The sequence below is a fragment of the Mastomys coucha genome, unplaced genomic scaffold (genome assembly GCF_008632895.1).
Source record: "Mastomys coucha isolate ucsf_1 unplaced genomic scaffold, UCSF_Mcou_1 pScaffold3, whole genome shotgun sequence".
NCBI classification, from domain to species: Eukaryota; Metazoa; Chordata; class Mammalia; order Rodentia; family Muridae; genus Mastomys; species Mastomys coucha.
In genome coordinates this window covers 66,638,748-66,650,029 of record NW_022196909.1, presented here as the reverse complement: position 1 = coordinate 66,650,029, position 11,282 = coordinate 66,638,748, and positions in this window count along the sequence as shown.

Genomic DNA, 11,282 nt, shown 5'->3' with positions numbered 1-11,282 from the left:
GGGGGAGGAAACAGGGTTTTGTTTTTTGTTTTTTGTTTTTGTTTTTATTTTTTTTTTCGGAGGGGAACCTGAGAAAGGAGATATTGTATGACATGTAAATAAAGAAAACATCTAATAAAAATAAATAAATAAATAAATAAATAAATAAATAAATAAAAATTAAAAATTAAAAACAAATACCTACTATTAGTATTCTTCATGGGTATAGCTTAAGGTCCATCCTATTAGACAATCATTCTAGAGCCTGGGTGGATGTAGGTTAGTGTCCTGCAAGGACAAATAATTTAGGTTTCAGAGATCAATTGTGAGAAAGAACATTTCTGTGGCATGTCTTAGAGGATGAACAGGGAAGGATCTCATTCAAAATTCTAGACTCCCCTTTCTATAAACAGTTTCATTCACGACTTTAGCCATGTTGTGAGAGCTGGACCTGTTTGTTTCCAGTCATTACCTGGATTGCCCCCAAGGACCAGAGACGTAAGAATAATAACATCTGATTATGCCATGTTTGTACATTTGAAAGGACAGCACTTTCTTTTGAGATTTTTGGTGTTTGTGTGCTGTGTGTTACTGTGTGTGTTAGTGTGTTTATATATGTGTTAGTGTGTATTAGGGTATGTGTTTGTGTTAGTGTGTATTAGTGTTTGTGTTAGTGTGTGTTTATGTGTGTGTTTTGTGTTAATGTGTGTGTGTGCACATGTCTGTGTGTCTGTGTGAAAATAATATTTGGTGAAAAGGTGCTGATAGATCAGGAAATGGCCATTTGTTTTTGATTATGTTGATGTGGCTCCATTGGTGAAAGCAGCTTTATTGAGATCACATCCAAACATCTTTTTGTGTTGTTGTTTTGCTCTGTCTAATCATAAAATCCTAAACCTAAGAATCCTTGAACTCTCAAATCTATTAATGTCAGGATTCCTTATAGTCTCAAGAACATTCACTGCCCAGGGAGATGGCTCAGCCAATAAAAGTATCCGCCACCAAGCTTGAAAGCTTGAGTTTGACATCCAATATCTATATGCTAGAAGGCACAAATTGACCGTAGAAAGTTGTCCTCTGAGTTCTACATGTAGAAAGTAGCATCACACACACAATAAAAAATAATAATACATAGATGTAATCTTTCTTAAATGAGATGTTGGTTTGTATTAAAAGGGCGAGACATACTTTTCCATTACTACTACTACTACTACTATTACTAGTAGTAATCTTTGCCACCCAGGAGATGGCAAAGAGCTAGGGCCTCAGGATCAAGGAACAGCATAATCCTATATTCTGTCTTTAAACAAATATTTACCTTTTCTTTCTACTTATGTTTTTCCTGCATGTCTGCATACCGCTAGAAGAGAGTGCTTGATCTCTAGGAACTGGAGTTATAGACAGTTCTGAGCCACCATATGGATGCTGGGAACCAAACCCAGATTCTTCAGCAAGAACAGTAAGTGCTCTTAGCTACAGAGCCAACTCTCCAGTCCTCCCAGGGCTTTCTGTACGCTTCATCTACCCCAGACTCACAATAAAGAAGTCAACAGTTCAGAAATGCCAAGGGAGACAAACAGAAGAAGTCACCGAAGCCTGCTCTTTCTACCCTACGAAGAAAGACAGCCTAGGAAGAGAGAAAAAGACAGCAGAGTGGAGATCTAGATTTCTACTTCAGAGCTTGTTTGAGGGTGCTTTTAGATTCAAAGGATGGTATTGGAGGTTTAGTGCACAGTCAAGGCTTTTATTTCTGTCCCAGCAGTGTGAGAGGAAGCTGCCAGAGGGCAGTTATAGGTACTGCCATGTTAGCTAGCCAGGAAGACTGCCTGCATCCCTAGAAGGAAGCTGGAATTGCTGCCAGCTTGCCAGAGCAACAGCCCGAGAAAGCTAGTAAAAGCAAAAATGTACTTAAACACAGAGTCCCATAGTGTAATGCCCCAAATAGCCATATTTAAGGAAAAAGATCATACCAATATATGGGAAATTTTCAAAGTGGATGTAAGATAAGTCAATAAGGGCTAGAGGAGAATGAAAAAGGAACAGTAACACACGTATGTTTCTAGGGCAGAAATTGGTGCAGATCCACATTGTTAACTCTGTTTGAACCCACATCACTAGAATGAAGATTAATATGAATATTGGGCTTTCAGTGACAATGATGTGTGTGACTGTCAACCTGACTGGCTTTGGAATCATCTAGGAGACACATCTCTGGGTTTGTCTTTGTGTTTCCAGAGAGGCTAAGCCAAGGAGAGAAAAACCTGGCAGTTGGTGGCACTATCTCACAGATCTGATAAAAACAGGAAAGGGGGAAAGAAGATGAAGACCAGTATTGACATCTTTCTGCTTGCTGCCTGCAGCAACATGACTAGCTGCCTCATACTGCTGCCAAGTTCCTGTCATAGTGGACTGCTTCCTGTCTTAGACTGTTAGCCCAAATAAGCCCTTCCCACCATAAATTGCTTCTATCACACCTTGGGTCAAGGAGGGGAGAGAGTTCACTGATAGCATGTGAATGTGGGTTTCCAGTATTAACACTCTGGGAGGATGTGTATGGACTGAGGAGACCGGGGATAGCTATGCCCCCTAATCACTTTTGCTCTAAGCCTAAAACTGCTCTACAGTTGAAAGTGTATTAAACTTTTAGATCAAATAAGTTTGGATTAAATCAAAGTTTTCAATATTATCATATTTTGATGTTTTTCATGACTTTCAGAACAATGGACGATTTCTGGCCTAAAAAAAAAAAAAAGGTCTGTTGTAATAATTACTGTATCTCCAAATGAAACTTTTAAAGGATATATATTCATTTTATTTAATTTTATAAAAAGGATTGAAATTTAAAGATTTCAGATGTAACTACTAAACTTTTTCCAAAGTAAATATATTACTATATTACTTAAGCACTAAAAAGACCATAAAGATATACAGACAATGAGATTATACAGATATTAGAACTGTCTAAGAAATATTTGTTTTATGATGTTGATTATTTAACCAAGGCACTCTGGTAAGTAGCCTACCGCTGAGCTACATCTGTAGTCCCAACCAGGATTTAAAGCTGTGGGATAATATTTCATTAAGAAATAGCAATTTTGGCTTGGTATGGTGGACCATGCCTTTAATCTCAGCACTTAGGAGGCAGAGACAAGAGATCTCCCTGAATTTGAGGCCAGCCTGGGCTACAGAGTAAGCTCCATGGCAACCAGAGCTACATAACAGAGAGACTCTGTTTCAAATAAAAGAAAAAAGGGAGAGAGAAAGAAAGAGAGGAAGAAAGGAAGAAAGAAAGAAGGGAAGAAAGAAAGAAGGAAAGAGAGAAGGAAAGAAAGAAGAAAAGAAAGAAGGAAAGAGAGAAGGAAAGAAAGAAGAAAAGAAAGAAGGAAAGAGAGAAAGAAGGAAAGAAAGAAAGGAATTACATTTTTTAGAAGAAATTTTTGAACATAACAAAGATTGTCAATATAAATGAGAAGCAAAGAGAAACTTTAGAGTTGACAATAAAAAGCTGAAATAAAAAATTGAAGGGATGGCTTCAGAAAACCATGCTAGAAGAGACTGAAGGAAATATATCTTACTATCATTTCCAGTTGATGTGATAAAATCGTCTGACAAAAGCAACTTAAGGGAGAATAGGTTTTTTCTGGGTCATAGTTTATCATTATAGTATAGTTCATCATAAGTGGGAAAGTCAAGGCAGCAGGAGGCTGTGGTAGCTGGGGATACAATGCATTCACAGTCAGGACATGTTAACATGTTAGCAGTCATGATAATTCCTCACAAACATGCCCAAAGGCCCATCCCCAAGTGATGCTCTATCCTTTCAAGTTGACTGTTAACACTAACCATCACAGTAAGTGAAAGGAAAGACAGAGCAGTACTCATTACTGAATCTGAACAAAAACAAAAAGGGACTAAAACCAATTGTGGTGGATAATTTTATGTCAACTTGATCAAATCATCTAAGAGTAGGTATCTTCAGAAAATGTCTCCATAAGATAGGGCTGTAAGCAAGCCTATAGAACATTTTCTCAATTTGTGATTGATGGGGGAGAGCTCATCCCATGGTGAGTGGGGCCATTCTTGGGCTGATGGTCCTGAGTTCTATAAGAAAGCAGGCTGAGAAAGCCATGAGGAGCAATCCAGTGGTTTTCCACCCTTGGGGATCACATACAGATATCCTGCAATCAGATGTTCATAATTCATAACAATAGATTACAGTTATGAAGTAGCAACAAAGTAGTGTTATGAATGGGGCCACCACAACATGAGGAACTGTGTTAAAGGGTCACAGTATTAGGAAGGATAAGAACCACTGATGTAGGCTATGTCAAGTTAAAGCTAACCAGAATTGATGGATATAGATAGATAGACAGATAGACAGACAGATAGGCACAAATAAATCTCATTTCTATGAACATAGTTTTGACTTTGTAGACCCATCAAAAGATATTGAAAGTCCTTGCAGGTTTCCATGTTACACTTAGAGAAGTATTGAGTAAGACCATTTATCATTCTAAATGGGGCTAGAGGTATCAGTAGTAGAATGCATGCCTAATATGTCCTAGGTTCTGGGATCAATGTCTAATCCACCTAAGACTGAAACCACACCAACCCACCAAGTTTTGCAGTACATTATTGGACACAACTCTTGACTCCTATGTAGTCATTTTTACATCTACATGCTTTCTATGGCTGTGGCCATGGACATTCCCCACTTCTCGATCTGGGGTTTTGTCATGGATTTGAACATTAACAAACTTAAGGCATACGATGGCTAATGTTGATTGTCAATTTGGCAATCTAGAATCATCTAGGAGACACATCTCTGGGCATGTCTGTGAGAGATTTCCTCAACTGGGCTAACTGAGGTAGGAGACCCACCCTAAATGTGGGGAGCAAGTTTTCATAGGTAGGAGTCTGGGCTGCATAAAGTGGAAAAGGTGAGTGAATAGTAGCATCTACTCCTTCGTGACTATAGAAATGATGTCACAAGCTGCCTTAAGCTCCTGCCACTATGCCCATTATGCCATGATACCTTCAAATTGTGAGCCCAAATTAACCATTTTTGGTTAATCTTAATTTGCCATTTTGGTTAACCTTAATTTGCCATTTCCAAACCATTTTGTCTCAGCAACACATAAGGTAACTACTACAAGACAACAGAGGCTTTACACATCCTCTTCCATTCCACTGAAGCTCCATAAAAAACAAACAGGGAACAGAGTCAAGTAAACCTCACAGTGAGAAACCTGCATGGGTTGGATAGCCAGAGTAGCACAGAGATCATCTGAGAACCACCGACCTCACACTTATGAATACAGGCATATAAATAATTCATTGTTGGAGTCCATTGCACCCTGGGTTGTTTTATTATCCAGAGTCACTGTGATAATGATTGACTTGATTAGAGCTACTCTGTCAGTTGAGTAAAAGGGACCACAAAGAAGCAAGATTAATCAGACAGGAGGAATAGAAAACTAATGTGCAATAAGATAGTCTTATTAAAAGAATTGAGACCATGAATATTGTCTTGAATGAGGTCAGAATAAAGGAAAAAATCAATTAAAGGCATAACCACAACATAGTATAATTAACGGCTCTCAGGATGTAAGAAGGCCCCTTTCCTTGCATGGGAAACAACAAAGGATGAATCTCACCAAATAACCCTCTAGGTTGGGATTCAGAATGCCCTTCAAGAAGTGGAGGGAGGGGGGCGCTGTGTGCTTTATCTACCCATTGATTCCTCTCTCACACTGTTAAGTATCTGTGGTCTCCTAATACTCAAACTTTACCATTAAGGAAGAGACCCTCCTCTGGCCGCCTGTGGAAGCCAGCCTTCTCCTGGCTGACTTCGGATCAAGATGTACAACTCTCAACACCTCTTCCAGCACTAAGTCTGCTTGTGAGCTGCCATGCTTCCCACCATAATAATGGGCTGAACCTCTGAAGCAGTAAGCCAGCCCCAATTAAATATTGTCCTTTCTAAGAGTTGCCTTGGTTATGGTGTCTACCCACAGCCATGGAAGCCTAACTAAGACAGCATCTACCTTATTGTAGCCATTCTTAAGCTAACTCTACTGACTCTACTTGTCTACTATAGCAAGAAATACTAGAAATGTGATAGGAGTGGAACAGGCTACAAATACGTTTAGATAAGCACCTTACCAAGACACCTTGATAACACATATGTTAATAGAGCTTAATTTATTTTCCCTACAATGCCAAATGTTTAGGAATAGTAAGAAAAATATACCAGGACTTGAAACTGGGGACAAATTATGCACTTAAAGAACTACAACAGCAGGGCATTGGTGGAACACCCCTTTAATCCCAGCACTTGGGAGGCAGAGGCAGGTGGATTTCTGAGTTCTAGTCCACCCTGGTCTACAGAGTGAGTTCCAGGACAGAGAAACCCTGTCTCCAAAAACCAAATGAAGAAAAAGAAAGAAAGAAAGAAAAAAGAAAGAAAGGAAGAAAGGAAGGAAGGAAGGAAGGAAGGAAGGAAGGAAGAAAGAAAGAAAGAAAGAAAGAAAGAAAGAAAGAAAGAAAGAAAGAAAGAAAGAAAGAGAGAAAGAAGAAAAAAAAAAGAACTACAAAGAAGGCACAAATTGACACTCTTCTAGAAGCACCCAATGACAGTGTTTCCTTAGGACACTTACTCAGAGGGCACAGTGACATTCTTCCTTCAGGACACTTGCTCCAAATTTTTCTTGCTGAGGACATTTCAAGTTTAAAGGTTTTGTTGTTGTTGTTTTGTTTTAATCATTAAGTTCCATTTAGTGCTGTAAAAAGTGGGAGTGATAAAGGCAGGATTGTCTGAGAATCCTATTCACAGGCTATTTATTATACACATTACTGGAAACAATAAGCCTTCCATATTTGAAACATTTTGATACAAGATAAAGATAGCAAGTAAAATAACTTTCTTTACAAACATACTGGCAATGTATTCATATCACTAGGACATAGGCTCACCATGTCGGCTTGATTTTTATCTACTTCAGTTCATATTTTCACATTTTGAATACTTGTTTCAGTGCAGTGGAGAATGCCAATTAAGATAATTGAAATTTTACATAGTGTATCTTGAGTCATATCAGGATTCAACTATTAAAGAAGTAATAGAAAAATCTACAAGTACAAGTAAACTAGGACTTGCAGTAATCCATGAATAAGTAAGGAAATCGCAAAGAATTACAGAAAATACTTTTGAAGTGTAGGAAATAAAATACACTAAAATTAAGTGAGTCCTTATGTTAGAAAAGAAGGAGGTTCTCAAAATTACTTACCATCCTTAAAATCTCTGAAAGGGAAGAACAGACTACACTGAGTTGAAGGAAGAAAATAGTGAACAGAAATAAATTGCAAAGCAACAAAGAAAACAAACAACACCAAAAGCAGATTTTTGAAAACAGCAGTGAAAATAACAGGCCTCTAAGAACAAAGACAAAGAAAAACAGGAAAACAAAACAGGAAAAGAAAAAGAACGATTGCACATATGAAAAACAAAAGAAGAGACATCACTACAGACTATGCAGATGGTAAAGGATAGTAAGAGGTAACTATGACCACTTGAACAGAAATAGGATGAAATAGGCAAATCCTTCAAAATCTGTATGCCACCAAAATTCAACTAATAAAATGGATACCTGTGATTATCAAAGAAATTTAACATGATTTCTAAGAGTCCTAGGGGAAAAAAATTTATGATGCTGACAGCAGCTTCAAAAAATGTAAACATTTAGGTAAGTATCAAAACACACTCACACTGAAAACCATAAAATACTGATGAAGAAAAATGTCATAAATAAAATTTTTATTTTTTTTTACTATTTTAAACTGTGTATATGCATGTGTGAGAACACATACGTGCACACATGTGCACATAATATGAGTGTAGGTGCCCATAATGTCCAGAGGTGTCATATCCTTCTGAAGCTAGAGTTAAATTAGTGGAGCTTCCTGACATAGGTGCTGGAATCTGAACTTGAATTCTGAGGGTGAATTCTCCTTCCAGCTCCAAAAGTCATACATTAAATTATGTGTAGACTAGGAAAGCCTCCCAATTAATCTGTAGATTGAATCTAATAGCAATTAAAAGGATTCCAAATCACACCATTCAGTGTTCATTCATGATAGTTACTACAATCAAATCTGTACTTACTTGACAAAAGGAAATACTCTTAATTCAATGGAACACACTAGAGAGGCCAGAAAGGTATGCAAATATTCCTCATTATTTCTGTTTTTCTTTTTTTAATTCCATGCCACTATGTAGCCCTGGCTGGCCTGGCACTCATTAAGTTGAACTCACAGGCACCTACTTGTGCCTGTTAAGTGTTGAAATTAAAGATATGTGCCACTGCCGGAGAAACCTGCTATTAAGTCACCATGCTAATTCAGTCCACCATGTCTGGATGGCTCTTCAAGCTCTGCATAAAATGGAGGACTCCCTTTCTCAGCAGGGCTTCCCTATCTCTAGCTAACCTTACTTGGAGAGTCTCTGAGCACAGATGCCTGATTGAAGCATGATCCTGTGCATGACTCAGCACATAAGTCCTGCTCTAACTTTCCATCCGTAGGTGTTGTGTTATGACCGATCAGCCCTCTCCAGCCATACCCCTAAGAGCCCTTCTATACCCTACACTTGGAACAATAAAATAGGTCTGTTGTCATAAGTTCTGTCATACTCATGACTGTCCAAACTCTACTCATCACTTCTCCACCCTCTGCCCTCCTGGCCTCATTGCCAAGGACCCCTGAAGAGAAGGTAGACCCACATGACATTATGGCCTTCCCCACTGATCTCTCCCTCTCTCTCTCTCTCCCTCTCTCTCCCTCTCTCCCTCTCTCTCCCTCTCTCCCTCTCCCTCTCCCTCTCTCTCTCTCTCTTTCTCTCTCTCTTTCTCTCTCTCTCTCCCCTCTCAGTTCTTTGAGAATTCCATACAATGTATTTTGATCATATTTAACCTTCCCCAAACTCCCTCCAGAAATATCCCCCTTCCTACTAACTTGATTTTGTATCCTCCTCTTTAAAAAAAAAAAATCTTCAAGTACAATTTGGGCTACACTTACACTTTTGGATGTATAGGCTTCCCCTGGAATGGGATCAACCTACCCGGGGACACATCCTTAACAAAAACCTACTTCTCCCTTTTCCCACACCTATCAATTGCCAGTAGTTCCTCAGCTGAGAGTGAAACTTTCTGTTTACCTCCTCTCTTCATGCTAGGATTTTTTCTGGTTTGAGTTTCCATGAGTCTGGGTCATGCTGTCACAAAGGCTGTGAGTTCATATGTTCAACTCCCATATTGTATCTGGGCGACTATAAAATCCACCATATCTGGATTTTCCAACTTTTCTCCATTTCTGCAATGACCCCTGAGCCTGGGAATGACAGGGTATGATATTGATTACCCATTTAAGGCCGAACATTTAGAAGTCTCTTATTCTCTACCTATAACAGTTGTAGGTCTCTATGTTAAACATCAACTACTGCAAATAAAAACTTATTTATTGCTACTTGAGAGAAACATTGATTTCTGGGCATACTGACTTGTAATGACATATTCACAGATTTTTGCAGTCGAATACTATGCTCATTTTCAGGGTGATGATATGTTGGCTGCTAGGGCCTATGATATATCTAGTATGGGTTCTTTGCCCCAGTAATGATGCCAAGAATGGATTTCTTATGGAGCAGGACTTGAATGCCATGAAAGGTGGTTGTTTACTCTTTGACATTCATGCTATTATTAGGATAGTCTCGCCATGTTTATCATTATTGGAGCTTGCAGGGTTCATAGATGTGTAAGATAGGTGATTATTTTTCTCTTCCAGTAGTATGTAGCACTTTACAGCGCTATGAAAGCTAGCTAGTATGGATGAATCTTTAGGAGCCTACCAGATTGATTTATCTATGTTCTTTAGCATGTGTTATCTTCAACAATACATTCTTAACCAACAAGTTCTACAGGACAACCAAGAGTAAGGCAATCTCTTATAATCATTGAATGTCTATCCCATCCTGATATCGTGTCCTTTATTAGTCTGTGGCATTTAGTTTGGGATTGTTTTCACGTAATAGAGTAACTCCATTTATCTCCTTTTGTATGTATGTATGTATGTATGTATGTAAGTATGTATGCATTATTTTAGAAAACATTTATGACTTTTTTGAAAGTTCTTTAGTGTTATTTATTCCTCACCATAGTCCCTACTCTCCCCTGTCCTCCTATTCCCTAGCCCAGTTTAACTTTTCCTTTCCATTATTTCCCCTTAACCTTTTATAACACTACATTCTATCTCTCCTCTCTTGACATTCCCTCATAGCCTCTTAGTAATTGTAACCTCAGTGGGCACCCTAAATAAAGCCCATATCTAAAGATTCAAAGCTACCATCTACAAGCGATCAAACCATGACATTTGTCTTACTGAGTCTGGATTACCTACTCATAGGGATTGTCTCCAGTTCCATCAATTTACCTGCATATTTTATAACTTCATTTTTCTTAACAGCTGAATAATATTCTATTGTGTAAATTTACATTGTGTCTTCATCACTTGATGACTGTCTAGGTTCTTTCCATCTCATGGCTATTGTGAGTAGAATAGCCATGAACACGGATGAGCAGTATCTATCTATATAGTATGACATAGAGTAGTTAGTTGAGTATATGCCCAAGAGTGGTTTAGTTGGGTTATGTGGTAAATCTACTTCTAATCTTTTGTGTAAATTCCACTTTTTGTAACTCTAGCTCCAGGGCATCTGATACTTTCTTCTGGTCTTTTCAGGTAACTGTACATACATGATAAATATACATATAAATTAAAATAGAACCACAATCAAATAGCCTTACATACAAACAAGGGGTTGACAGAATACTGGTGCTCTTTAGGGTGAGATGTAATAGAAACACCTTCAACAAGTGAATTGAAGGCATATATTAGGTGTGTGTGTGTGTGTGTGTGTGTGTGTGTGTGTGTGTGTGTGTGTGCGTGTGTTTATAAATGCACCTACAACCAGCTTGGCATAAAAATGTCAGATAGATTCCATGGCAAAAGTCAATGCTCTTTCAGGGAAAGAGAGCGTTCTTAGACGCAACAGACAGTCGCTGGTGCTGTGCCACTCGAGCCATCCTGGTAGAAAAGATGAAGGAAGAAAGTACCTACTTTTCTCCTTTAATTTCTCTTTACATGAATAGTTTTTAAATTTAACTTTTTGTTAATGCAAATTAATAGTACACATGAGTAGAGTTCAGTGGGATGCTGTCATGTGTAAATACAAGATGTATTGATTGGGT